The sequence below is a fragment of the Pinus tabuliformis genome, chromosome 2_1 (assembly GCF_031772625.1).
Source record: "Pinus tabuliformis cultivar Carrire ecotype Pingquan chromosome 2_1, CPIR1, whole genome shotgun sequence".
Lineage (NCBI taxonomy): Eukaryota > Viridiplantae > Streptophyta > Pinopsida > Pinales > Pinaceae > Pinus > Pinus tabuliformis.
Window position 1 is genome coordinate 620,982,388 of NC_142299.1, and position 13,892 is coordinate 620,996,279.

The 13,892-nt window shown below is 33.7% G+C and overlaps 1 pseudogene; it reads left to right on the plus strand.

Annotated features, from left to right (window-relative positions):
- Positions 1-9,227: 9,227 nt before the first annotated feature.
- LOC149202077 (inorganic pyrophosphatase TTM2 pseudogene) lies at positions 9,228-9,798 on the plus strand (annotated as a pseudogene).
- Positions 9,799-13,892: the final 4,094 nt, after the last annotated feature.

Genomic DNA, 13,892 nt, shown 5'->3' on the forward strand with positions numbered 1-13,892 from the left:
GTGGGTGCGGACCTGTGTGAAAGTAAAAAAGGTGCAAGTTTATTCTTAAAAACTCACTTGTGGTTAATTCTAGATGATTCTAGAAGAAATCTTGATGTGGATGGTTCGCTCCTAGGTGGTTCATGCATCCCAAAACTAAAGGAGCTAGTCCCTTGATGAGAGGAGCTTATCCCTTTGAAGGAGGGCTTTATACCTTTGAAGGTGGACCTAGTAACTTCCATCCATTGCACTATAAATTAAGGCATTGGGTTGGTTGCTAGAGAGGTTAGAAGCTGAACATTTTTTAGGGTAAATGTTGTTGGAATTGAGACTTCCTAGTTAAGCTTGAGAGGAGAGATTACATACCTTTTGGCTTCATTGGGAAAAGAGTGAAACTTGTCAAAGTAGAGGAGATTCTTGCTGGACCCTAGGAGGAGCTTGTACAACATCAAGGCACTAAGGTTGTAAAGTTCTTCTTTGATTAAAGTTAATACAATCAGATTCATTTTTCTCAACAAATTGTCTTATTGATTTGTTTCATGAATTCCTTGATCATCATGATAAATATGCTTTATTATATTGGCTTTTCAGGTGCTATTTAATGTGCGTGCTTGTTTGTGTTTGCAGATTCTTTACAAGGGAGCTCATTTGGATCAACGGAGCGTGGCTTCCACAAACTTGCACTGGACCCAAGGTAGGCCTAAAACACTTGTTTGCCTTTATCTATAAATTGCATATTTAGAGAAAGATACAATTTGTTTGGTTTGCTTGTCGCTAGATATCATTAGATACTAGGGAGGTCGGTCTTGTCCGCAAGAACGACTTATCCGGCCGACACTATGTGTACTTAGGAAGATGCAAGAAGCTCCAATTTTTATGCCATAGTACCAATATTTTGCAACATCTTGTAAGGACAATAATACTTTGGTGATAATTTATTATCCTTCTTAGCTTGCTTGAGGGACATTTGTTTGTATGGTTGTAGCCGTAAAAAGCCTAGTCACCTACATCAAAACATTTTATGTTGTGATGTTGATCTACCTATTGTTTCATTCGATTTTGCAACAAAGTGAGGTTATCCTTTAAGATTTGGAGAACTTGTTGTTGATGCTCGATGTGATATTCCACTACTTGAACCTTAGAATGATTGTCCAAGACTTTTTGGAGATCTAGAGAAATATAGGATTTCGATGTTTGAACCTCTAGTGAACATAATTGTGCAATTATGCACTGTTATTATTTATTTAGAAGATTTTTCATTTCATTAGAGTTGATTATCTTTCCTGGTTTCCCTATGTCACCCCTTATTTCAACTTCCTTTCCTTCCCAAAAAAAATTCAAGAAAAGTACTTGAAAATTAAAAGCTACCGTACCCAAAGATTGTAACCATTAGACTCCTAGTACAACATCAGCACCACCCATTGACATGAAAAGCATTGGAATATTCAATACACATTCTCCCATGGATAGCTTGGTATTTATGGTTCCTCCATTTACAACCATCACTTGACACTCTGGTGTTGGATATATGAAGCAATTCAATTTCTTGTCTATCTTACAATGTATAAAATTATGGATACTACCCGAATCAATCAACATTATTACCATTTTCTTCTTGATATGTCCTTCTACCTTGAGAGTTTGAGGAGTGGTAATTCCTGCCAATGCATTACAAGATATGGTGGGATTCATTTCTTCTTTCTCTGGGGTTTTTTCTTGGTGTATATCCTCTTCTTTTGATGTTTCTTGTTCCTTTTCTTCCTCCTCTTCACAATCTATGTAAATTAATTTATACTCAACACACTTATGACCTTTAGTTTATTTGTTATCACAACTGTAACAAAGGCCTTTTTCTATTTTTTCTTCCAATTGTTGTAGTGTAAACCTTGTAGGTTGTGGAGGCTAGGAGTAACAAAACTTTCATCTTTATAGTTGTGAGTTGTAGGCTTTCTTGTTGCCATAATTTTTCTTTCCAACTGGAATGCCTTATCCAAATAATCAGGTTCCCAAAAGCGAACCTCATGTTGGATATTATCCTTTAAAGTCCCTATGAAGACAACAATCCTATTCTCCTCTAGAATATCATTTACCCTTATATTCAATTTTATCCTTGTAAATTGAGTGATCAATTGGCTGATATATTCACTAAGCCATTAGCAAAATATGTATTTAAGTTTCCTAGAAGAAACTTGGGTGTTGTAAGCCTAGCTGAGACATAGAATAGCATGCATGTTTGAGTTTTCATGAGTCATGTCATAGTTTAACATTCGTAATTAAGATGGAGTGCTAAAGATAGCTAATTACTCCTGCATGAAGAGTTGGATAAATTTAGAGAGTTAGCGAACTGAGTCAAGTTTATTCAATTCGAGTGAAGTCTTATTCTGGGTAAAGTCAAATTTAGTCTGTGGTTGCATGTCAAAGTAATTTTAAGTGATTCGCTAGTTGAGAAAGGTTAAATACCCTTCAATGGGTTCATTATAATCATCAATTTTTTGTGATCAATTGAAGAGCCGCATCTTGTGTTATTGTGTGTGAATTTAGTGATATTTACCTCCTTTTCCTTTCTAACAAGTCTAATATTGATGAAGAAATTATGAAAAAGGGGTTGTGGAGAGATTTTTTGGGTATCAATAGTGTCCATTTCACCCTATGAAGATGAAAATTTAAATTGTTCAACAGCCAAGCCATTGACTCCATAGAAGAACACTTAGATTCAGGAGCACTACCATTACAGTCTAAATTTGTGTTTCTCAATCGTTGATAGCAATGGGCCCAACCTTAATTACATCAATATCGTGTGGAGAAGTGGAGTTAGAATCAAAAACCAATGCAAGACATTTTGAATAAACTGTAGAGAACATATGCAAGAAATTGGATGTTGAAGCTACTTATGGCGGGGATGTAGAAATGGAGTCTTTGTTTTCTTAGTTCATCTTAGATATGTGCCTTTTGGATAACCTTAAAAATGTATTGGTGATATGTTTGCCACTTGGGATACTATTATGGCAACTGCTAATGCAACTACAAGTAATAGTGTGACCTGTTTCAAGACATATACGCTCAGTTTGGTGGATGGGTTGGGTTGACATAGGGCAATACCAATGAGAGGTGGATTTTTCATCAATTCAATGTAACTCAAAATTGCAAGCTACTGAAGGGTATTTAGGAATTTTTGCAACATATTGTGCTAGGGGAGCCACAGTAATGAACACATAGGACCCATAATTTTTAATTTTTGGTATAGGCTAATCTTTTCCAAAAATTGCATGAACCATTTATGCTAATGTCAATTTTCTTTTAGCATCATAATGTTCTATTTTTCTATTTTTCAAAGAAACCATGAAACACAGGGAGATACAATGTTGTAGCCAAAAACCTTAATAGCAATAGAGATATCCAACAACACTGGAAAGTGACAACATGCAAATATTATGAGCATATGTAGTGGACACAAACACTGGATGAAGGGAGAGAAATATAGAGATAATTTTAGACTACTATAGATAGAGTAGAGTATATAAGGAGAGAGAGAGTGGGGTCTTTCAAGAAGAGGAGGTTGGGACACCCATAGAAGAAGAGAGGACACAGGGTCTTATACATAGGAGGTTGAGAGGCCCATAGAGGAAGAGGTGCACAGGGAGAGAGTGAACATTAAAGTAGAGGATATGGAGCATCCTACAATTCATCATTTAGAAGTGGTTTGGGATCATGTAGTGACAACACAATTAAGCATGGATGTTTTCATGCACCTGGATCGAGATGAGCTAGGTTTGTGTTGGGGGTGTGTTGAAGCCAAACTGTGAACTTGGGTTAATTAGAAAATTAAATGTAAAATTCCTATTTAAATGTAAATAAAATTAAATTAAATTCAAATGAAAAGTGCATCCTTTAGGGAGGGAAAAGTAGTTAGAGATATTTTATTAAGAAAAATAAATATTCCCTCCTAGGTTTAGGGTTAGGTGTTCTTGAAGTAGGGGTATAATGAGATTTTGAGTTGGTCTCTCATTGGATTTGGGCATAAGGTTTTTTTGAGCTACATGAAATGTAAACTAGAGTCAGAGAAGATGATAAAGAAATTTGTGGTGTTGAGTGATATGGAATTCGACCAAGCTTCCTTAAATCGATGGAAACCATATTAAATGGTAATCAAGGATAATTTCAGAGAGGCGGGATATGGAATGCCTCCTAGGATCATCTTATGGAACTTGAGAGACTCTAACATCACACCTTTGTTACAAGGAGAAGAGGGTGTTTCCCTGCTCAGTAGTTTTTCTAGAAACCTCCTCACGCTCTTCTTGGAAAACAATAGAAAAATAAATCCCTTAATGGTCATGAAGAAGGCCATTGAAGGGGATCTTTTCCAATTGTTACATGTTGTGGATTAACCTAGCATACCATCATTGTCGCTCTTAATTTTCCTTTTATTTTCACAACATTTTCATTTATTTAAAATGAAGTATTTTAAATTATGATAGTCAATGAATTATTTTAAATTAGTATAGTTTGTCTTAATCTAGAAATGAAATGATGATGCTCGGCGAGATAAAGACATGATTTATCAATTACATGAAAATGACAATTTTTTTGATTTCAAAACAAGTCATTTTTACACAAATGTTTGTTGGCAAAGGAAAAGGGGTGCCAATATTGCAGTAACAGTGCCCAAATATCATTATTTGATGGATCAAAATTGAAGATGTTGTCATATTATAGGGGAATCTTCTAACATTTCTCTAACTCAATTGTAATATTAGTGATAATGATAACAATATCATTCTTAACATGTGATGATGATAGTCCATGGAGAAGTTCAAATATTTGTTGTTGTTTATCCAAAACCAATTACAGTATAGGATTAATTCATAGGACAATATCCTCTACAATGTCAATGGCATGCCTAATAAAGATAATATTTGCAGTTACATTTCATTTATTAGAAACAATCGTTGAAGCCAAAGCCTCTAGGTATGGTCCATGACAAATCATAGTATTTTAATTCCTATTAAACTAGTCCTTCTACATTGTAATCTTCCCTAACATAGTGCTTTTTTGCTTAGCCATGGATGACTCCTCCACCCCCAAATTAAATTTGGAAACAAGAGCGGAGGAATCCGAGGCCCTTAAATGGTCACAATGCAACTGTTGGGCAATTTATTGGGCTTAAATTGCTGCATTAAATTATCAACCAGGGAAACTCGTAAGCTTGTGATGATGCCAGCAAAATATATGCAAGAGTAGGCAACTAACTCTATGTCTAACTAAATTATTTACGATTCAATATAATATGCAAGGGAAGAGGCTCCTAACTAAGGAGGTCCTGGTTGTCCTTCCCTACAGTATCATAGAGAAATCATTGATTACATAAAACTAAAAAACTTGAAATGAAGCCAAGAGAATGAACTTAATTATTGTTTAGATTCAAGTAGAGAGAGAGACTAACTTAGTCTCTTGATTGTCCTCTCATGTACTAATCCAAACTAAACTAAGATTCATTCATAAGCATGAGAAATGAAATGACTTGAAACATAAAAGCACAAAAGAATGAATTTCAATTACCATATAAATCAATGGAGAGAGAGCCTAACTTAGACTCTTGGTATCTCCTCATATGATACTTGAAACATAAAAGCAAAAGAATGAATTTTAATTATCATGCAAATCAAATGGAGAGAGAGAGCCTAACTTAGACCCTTAGTTGTCCTCTCATATGTTGATTAGATTCTAATTTAAAACTCATCCATCAATCACAAACAAATCCTCAAACATCTAAACAAGTAAATGAAATAAGATCTAATATGAAATAACATGTTTCTCTCATCCTTTTAGAGTGAGCTCAATTCTCCTAAGAACAAGACAAATTATTCCATATACTACATTAAGCAAACTTATATCTAAAAAACTACATAATGGAAATAAAACTACATAATGGAAATGTATGAAAAATGAAGCTTTATTCTATGCCATCATAAGTTGGATACAATGCTCTAAGAGTCCCCCCTTTGGGATGGAGGAGGTACTCCTATTTATACAATGAGAGGAGATAACAAACTCATAATGATGATCCATTAATCTCTCTTTTAGTTCCATACATTTCTCAACCATCTAGACACATAACCCTATCCTCCATGATTTCCTCCATGAGGTCCATGATCTTCTCCATGATCTTTTCCATGAGGTTTATCTTATCAAAATCGAATTTGATCATTCAAGGCCACATAAAGATGCCCTGGAAGCTTCCTTTGTGCCTACACATGTCAACAAACTCATTCTAATTGTTAGGTATAAGTATAAGCATCTTATTTTCTAAAGTTTCGCCATAAATTCACTTAAAAATGTTAAGAATTAATAAACTTTGGAAAAGCATAGTTATAACCCAATAATGAAGTAAATGGAATGATGTGGAGGTGGAATGGAGGTGACATGAAGGTAAAATGTGAAGATATTGGTGAATAATGGAGTGAAAATAGGGACCATTGTGAGGCCCAACATCTGCCCCAAACTGAAGGTATTGCATGTCCTCATGCAATCTATTACATTACTTTTTGGTACTTGAGCTTTGGCTTAAACTCTGCATGATATCATTTACATAATTTTTGCAAAGCATTATTTTGATGAATTACAACTTGGTTGGTTACATAACTTTTGCAAAGCATTATTTTGATGAATTACAACTTGGTTGGTTCTTGTGTTTCAACCATATTTTGTTTGTTGCATTCAATGTATGATCTTTGCATATTGATAATGTGATTTTTGTTGCAGAGTATTTTTGTAGGAATGCATCATGGTTGGTTCTTGTGTAACAACCATGATTCTGTTGGCATTTTGTTGGAATGCACCATGGTTGGTTCTTGTGTAACAATCATGATTTTGTTGGCATCCAATTAACTTTTAAATACTTTTGACAAAGCCATTTGTATGCTCATGAAATAGTGAATATAGCTTGAAGGTAAGTGGGGTTAAGATGTGATATATGAATGTGGATGTATCCTTCCCCTTAAACAGATGATTTGGGCAATTATGTGAAATGGGGAAAGCAAGGAAAAAGGAAGTGAAGTTTTTCCAAAAATTATTATTCTAACTTTTCAAGGAATTTAATGGTTAAAAGTTAGAAAATATCATACCTTAACTTACCCTTCCAAAAATGGATGAGAGTTGTGCACGTGTGGTGGCAAAGACTGTTGTTCATAGTCCTCTTTACTTGGTTGGGAAAATCATGCATGAATCATGCATGTGCAGCTGCCACAATTCTGCTCTGAATCTGCTTCTTCAAGTTGTGGATGAAAGATGGATCTGTATTGTTGTATCGGCTGTTAGATCCTCTGCTACTAGATGATGAATCTGAGGAGTCTGCTGAACATGGCTGAAAGTCGTATCTACTGCTGGATCCTCTGCTGCTGGATGATGAATCCGATGAGTCTGCTAAATATGGCTGAAAATCTATAAGGCTTGGAAGGTATACAAAATATATAAGTTACATTTCCCTCCCAGCCTTATTGATTTACTTGTCCTCAAGTGATGGCAAACTGAAAAACAATGAAAAGAAATTGGCTTCATCTGCTACAAATATGGGTCTTCAAGTCTTCAACGCTCGATGGCACAAATCTTACTATGTGATTAAATGTGTCGATGTCGAACATAGCAAGAAGTTGTTGACTTAGTGGTCGTTAATGAATGCCCCTAGCCAACACAAGAGCTCCCACCATTGATTCCAATGGTAGTCAGGATGCCTAACACATCTTTGTAGGTATGAATAAATTTGTCGTGGTCGAGTCACCTACAAGATCCAACGAACAAGGGATATTAATGTACTCCCATTGTTCATTGGCAAGAGTACTTGCCATTAAGGCATGCAAGCCTCTAGGTGTTTTTTAAATGGTACTTAGACTCTAGGACTTTGACTCAAGTAGAGTTTTATTGTGGAAATGAAGGGGAATGGTGATGACATGGAAAATGACAAGATGATTGTAAGGAATGGATGTAATGAAATGCATGGTGTATGAAATAAGAAATCTTGCTGTGAAAAATGGATATGGAAATGGTATGCTTTATGGATTGACAATTGGTGGAAAATGTTTTGCAAAAATGGAGTCGCAAAGGAGTGGTTGTGGAGTTGGATTTCTCTTTAGAATCTGTCATGAATTAGCCTTTGGAAGACCAATTGTCGTCACAATGTAATCTCCTTATGTTCACTTGATTATCCTGTAACCTGTAAAAAAACTTGGTACAAAGAAAACATAAGTGTGCTCTAGAAGAAATGGCCAGTTTCTTCATGATTCTTACACAAAAAATTTCATACCAAATAAAACAAATTAAGGACATACAAAGTGTTAAAGTTGACTTAATCATGATATTAATATCAATCCATTTGTGAAAATAACCTTGAAGAGTAGTACTCCCTGTTTGTGTCAACTGACTTCTGTGCATGGCGAAAAGTTTGGCATCATAGATTTGTTGTGTCCTGCAGATTAGTATGTTATAATAGCATACAACAATATCAATTTTCCAACTCTAAACAAGTTAGTCAGCATTTAAATAATCCACCAAATGTTCTTTTAAATTATGCTTCCAAATGTTCCATTCTTTATTTTCAAGTCTGCGTGAATTTTTTGAAAAGTGTGTTTGTTTGTTTGTTTGTTTGTGTTTTTTTATTTTTTATTTTTTCTTTCATCCTGTTCTCATGATTTTCTCAATTTTCATGCCTCCAAAGTTTTTCATCCTGTTCTTGTAATTCCCCTGATTCTCTCAATTTTCATGCTCCCAAAATTTTGTTTTATGCCAGTACCCCTGCACATGCCAATCCTTCTAAACAACAATATTTTTTTTTATATATTTTGTTTTTTTATTATATATTATAATATATATATATATATATATATATATATATACAAATCAAATATTAACTAAATATATCAAATCTAATCAATCAAAATATATACAAAATAAAAAACAAATCACACAACAAAATACAAATATAATAATAAATTAATATATCAATATATTAATTATAATAACAACATTAATATCTTTTATAATGCAATTATAAAAGATATTAATATATTAATACACTTTTTATAACAATCATTAATTAATAATATAACTAACAAATATTTACAACAAATTATAATTAAAATTATTATATCAATATATTAATATAATTAATATATTAACATATTAATAATATAACTTTAAAGCAGGATCATAAAAAATTAAACAAAATAAACCTAAAAATATAAAACAAACCAAAATATATGCAGAACAAAAAGGATGGCAGCACTGTGGAAGATTTGGATGGATTGAGCATTTGCCTTATCTCAGCGAATGAAATGGAATCTGAGTCCATGAGCGGCATGAAATGGGCGTATTGTTGTTGCCCATTCTTCTCTGGATAATTATAACGATGCCAGCCGAGTCATCGATGGAAACTATGATGATCCCAGGTTGACAGACTATGATACTCTTCTCCAAAACATTCATGATTTAAAAGCTGGAAAAGCTGTGAAGGTTCCCATTTATGATTTTAAGCTCAGTCGTCGTACTGGATACAGAGATGTCGATGTTCCATCATCTAGGATTGTTGTCATTGAGGGTATCTATGCTTTGAGTGAAAGGTTACGCTCGCTATTGGATCTCCGGGTCTCTGTGACTGGAGGCGTTCACTTTGATCTTGTCAAGAGGGTTCTGAGGGATATCAATCGTTCTGGCCAGGCACCTGAGGACATTATTCATCAAATATCAGAAACATTTTATCCTATGTATAAGGCATTCATTGAACCTGACCTGGAGACTGCACATATTAAAATTGTGAAAGTTGATAAGTGATCCTCTTGCTGCGAGTCCCATGCCATCATTTTCCTGGATATCTCAGGCAAAGCCTGCAATAAAGAATCAATACAGCAGAAGTTGGAGCAGACATACCAGCAATGATATTAGCGAAAGTGGAACATTTGATCAACAATATGTTCCAAGACTATGGAACATTGCACGCAGGGCGCGCAGGTGCTGGAAGGCCATGAAGCCATACGCATCAACATCGGGATCATATGGTGGTGGAGACGTTGTCGCGATAGCACCGCGGCTTGAGAGAGGGTCGATTCCTTATTATAATTGACATATTTCGAATTAAGTTCTCGCTACTGCATACAAAGTTAAGGCTTCACTGCGAAACTGAACCCATGCTGTTCCACATGCTCGCAATCTGTCCGTCACTTTGGAGGTAATTGGAAATTATTCCGCGCTGTCTCAGAAATCTCACATCATTTTCGCAGTCGATCAACCCGTTCATGAAATCTGTTCTCAAACAAGTGCGTCGGGCGCTGCAGAAGCTTCAAATGCCACCTGAGTATCCATACAAGCCTCCAGGCATCAGTATGATCACTCAAAATGGGAGGTTTGCAACGCACAAGAGGATCTGCTTGTCTATGAGAAAGATCATGTGATTTTTTTGGTTTGGGGATGGATGTAACAAAAGAATGAAAGTCAATTTTTTTTTAATAATAATAATAATAATATATATAAGAGATATATATATTATTATTACATGGAATTTTATATATATATATATATTTTTATTTATTTGTTTTTTTTTAACAACAAATCTTAAAAAGAAAATATGAAAACATATTTTTTTTTTTTTTTTTATGTTTATTTTTTATTGCTTTAGATTTTTTTGTTAAACAACAAATTAAAAAAAACAAAATTTTTTAATTTGTTATTTAAGTTAAAATTTTTTAAAGTTACAAAATCAACAACTTTTTTATTAAAACCTACTATTAAACAATAGCTATAATAAAGTTAGTTTTGTTTTTTTTTTTTTTTTTTTTTTTTTTAATATAAAAAAAACAAAAGAAATGGTTATTTTTTTATTTTTATTTTTAATAATAATATGTATATATGATACATATATTATTAAAATTTTTTATTTTTGTTAAATCTAAAATAAAAAAACTAAATTTCATCTAAAATTTAAAGATGCTTTTTTTCATTCACAAAATTCTTTATTGTCATGTTGCACATTAGTTCTCCAGCAAGAGTAGTTTTATTCGAACGAAATCAATAGATTTTCTGATCTTCCTGATCGCACGAAGCGCAGGAAGAGAGCATACTAATCGATTGATTCGTTTTTATTCATGCAGGGGGTTTTTGAAAAGACGAAATTTAAAACTAGCTAAACACTAAACCATCAAAAAACTCAAACTTAAACTTCTTTGTGAAGATCCTGCTGTCACCAGGTCTCACAAGTTATTTTGTCTAAAGAAAACTACTAGAACTGAATTAAATTTCTAATGCCTAATCCCTTAGCACCATCCCCGGAAACGGCGCCAAAATGTTGGGCAATTTATTGGGCTTAAATTGCTGCATTAAATTATCAACCAGGGAAGCTCGTAAGCTTGTGATGATGCCAACAAAATATATGCAGGAGTATGAAACTAACTCTATGTCTAACTAAATTATTTACGATTCAATATAATATGCAAGGGAAGAGGCTCCTAACTAAGGAGGTCCTGGTTGTCCTTCCCTACAGTATCATAGAGAAACCATTGATTACATAAAACTAAAAAACTTGAAATGAAGCCAAGAGAATGAACTTAATTATTGTTTAGATTCAAGTAAAGAGAGAGACTAACTTAGTCTCTTGATTGTCCTCTCATGTACTAATCCAAACTAAACTAAGATTCATTCATAAGCATGAGAAATGAAATGACTTGAAACATAAAAGCACAAAAGAATGAATTTCAATTACCATATAAATCAATGGAGAGAGAGCCTAACTTAGACTCTTGGTATCTCCTCATATGATACTTGAAACATAAAAGCAAAAGAATGAATTTTAATTATCATGCAAATCAAATGGAGAGAGAGAGCCTAACTTAGACCCTTAGTTGTCCTCTCATATGTTGATTAGATTCTAATTTAAAACTCATCCATCAATCACAAACAAATCCTCAAACATCTAAACAAGTAAATGAAATAAGATCTAATATGAAATAACATGTTTCTCTCATCCTTTTAGAGTGAGCTCAATTCTCCTAAGAACAAGACAAATTATTCCATATACTACATTAAGCAAACTTATATCAAAAAACTACATAATGGAAATAAAACTACATAATGGAAATGTATGAAAAATGAAGCTTTATTCTATGCCATCATAAGTTGGATACAATGCTCTAAGAGTCCTCCCTTTGGAATGGAGGAGGTACTCCTATTTATACAATGAGAGGAGATAACAAACTCATAATGATGATCCATTAATCTCTCTTTTAGTTCCATACATTTCTCAACCATCTAGACACATAACCCTATCCTCCATGATTTCCTCCATGAGGTCCATGATCTTCTCCATGATCTTTTCCATGAGGTTTATCTTATCAAAATCGAATTTGATCATTCAAGGCCACATAAAGATGCCCTAGAAGCTTCCTTTGTGCCTACACATGTCAACAAACTCATTCTAATTGTTAGGTATAAGTATAAGCATCTTATTTTCTAAAGTTTAGCCATAAATTCACTTAAAAATGTTAAGAATTAATAAACTTTGGAAAATCATAGTTATAACCCAATAATGAAGTAAATGGAATGATGTGGAGGTGGAATGGAGGTGACATGAAGGTAAAATGTGAAGATATTGGTGAATAATGGAGTGAAAATAGGGACCATTGTGAGGCCCAACAACAACCACCCATGTAACTTATTCCCTCTCTACAAATGCAACATAAGTCATGTTATGAGAAAAAGAAATTGCAGTGTGATATAGGGTATTTCATTGGAAATAATTTTTGTGTGAAATATGCCATGTATCACATGTAACATGTAGACCTTTTAGAGGTGTCTTATACCATGTGATGGCACGCATTGTTATATTTTCCCCTACCATGTTGAGATCACCATAATTTTTTTCCACATGTCACCTTATGAGAGGGTGTAGGATTTCATAGTCACTCATAATTTTGAAATATTTTTAAGAAGTAATATATGTTTCAGTTTTGAAACATTTCATCATTTTGAGTGGATGCTCCACCCATAAAGAAGGCATCATTCATACTTATGGAGGAAGTGTCCACATGAAAAATTAGGAACATTTTATAAAATAAACATAATGCTCTTCCAATTAAATATCTTCCATAGAATGGATGTTGGTTTTTTCCTTTTGTTAACTTTGTTGAAAATTGTAGCTCAAGAAGGAAATTTTTCGTAGGTATTCCATCTAGGCATGTACAAGTCATCCACATTCACCTTGGAACACTTTCTTAAGTGTGATAAAGTTGTTAATGCAACTTAGCCTTAGTCTAACTCATGAAAAAGCACATATTAGCATGTTTCTTTATTGAGCTAAAAGAAACTTAGGAAAAGTAATGTAATTTAATTTAGTTATTTTGTTTTAATATTAGTCATTGATCTCAAGTGAGGCAAGATCTAATATCAATTGTAAGTCAATTTGATATTAGGGTTAGGTTTAAGGATTTATCTTAATGTAAAGTTATAAAAGCAAGGCTAGGTAGATCGAAAAGACACACCATATAGAAACACTGGCCTCAAGAGGAGGAGTGTGATACTCTAGAGCATCTGGTATGAGGAAGTACAAGAGTGAGCCTAGAGATATAGATATTCCAAGGAGATTGAGCACAAATCTAGGGCATATTTTTTGGATCAAATCCAAGGAATTTGTATTTTTGTATCTTATTAGTTGGGCCATTTTCCCGAGAAAAGAGCCCAATTAAGTTCCAAGGTTATTTTAATGAAGAATTGTGATTGGATAGAAATCTATCGTGTTCTTTTGATGAGATCAATATATTTTATTATATTGAATTTATGTTAGGAACCTAGTGGTGTATTTAGTTAGTAGATTAGTGTTGTACTAGGAATTATGAGTTGGGTGCTAGGTTCATAGGAAATATAATATGGCATGAGAATTG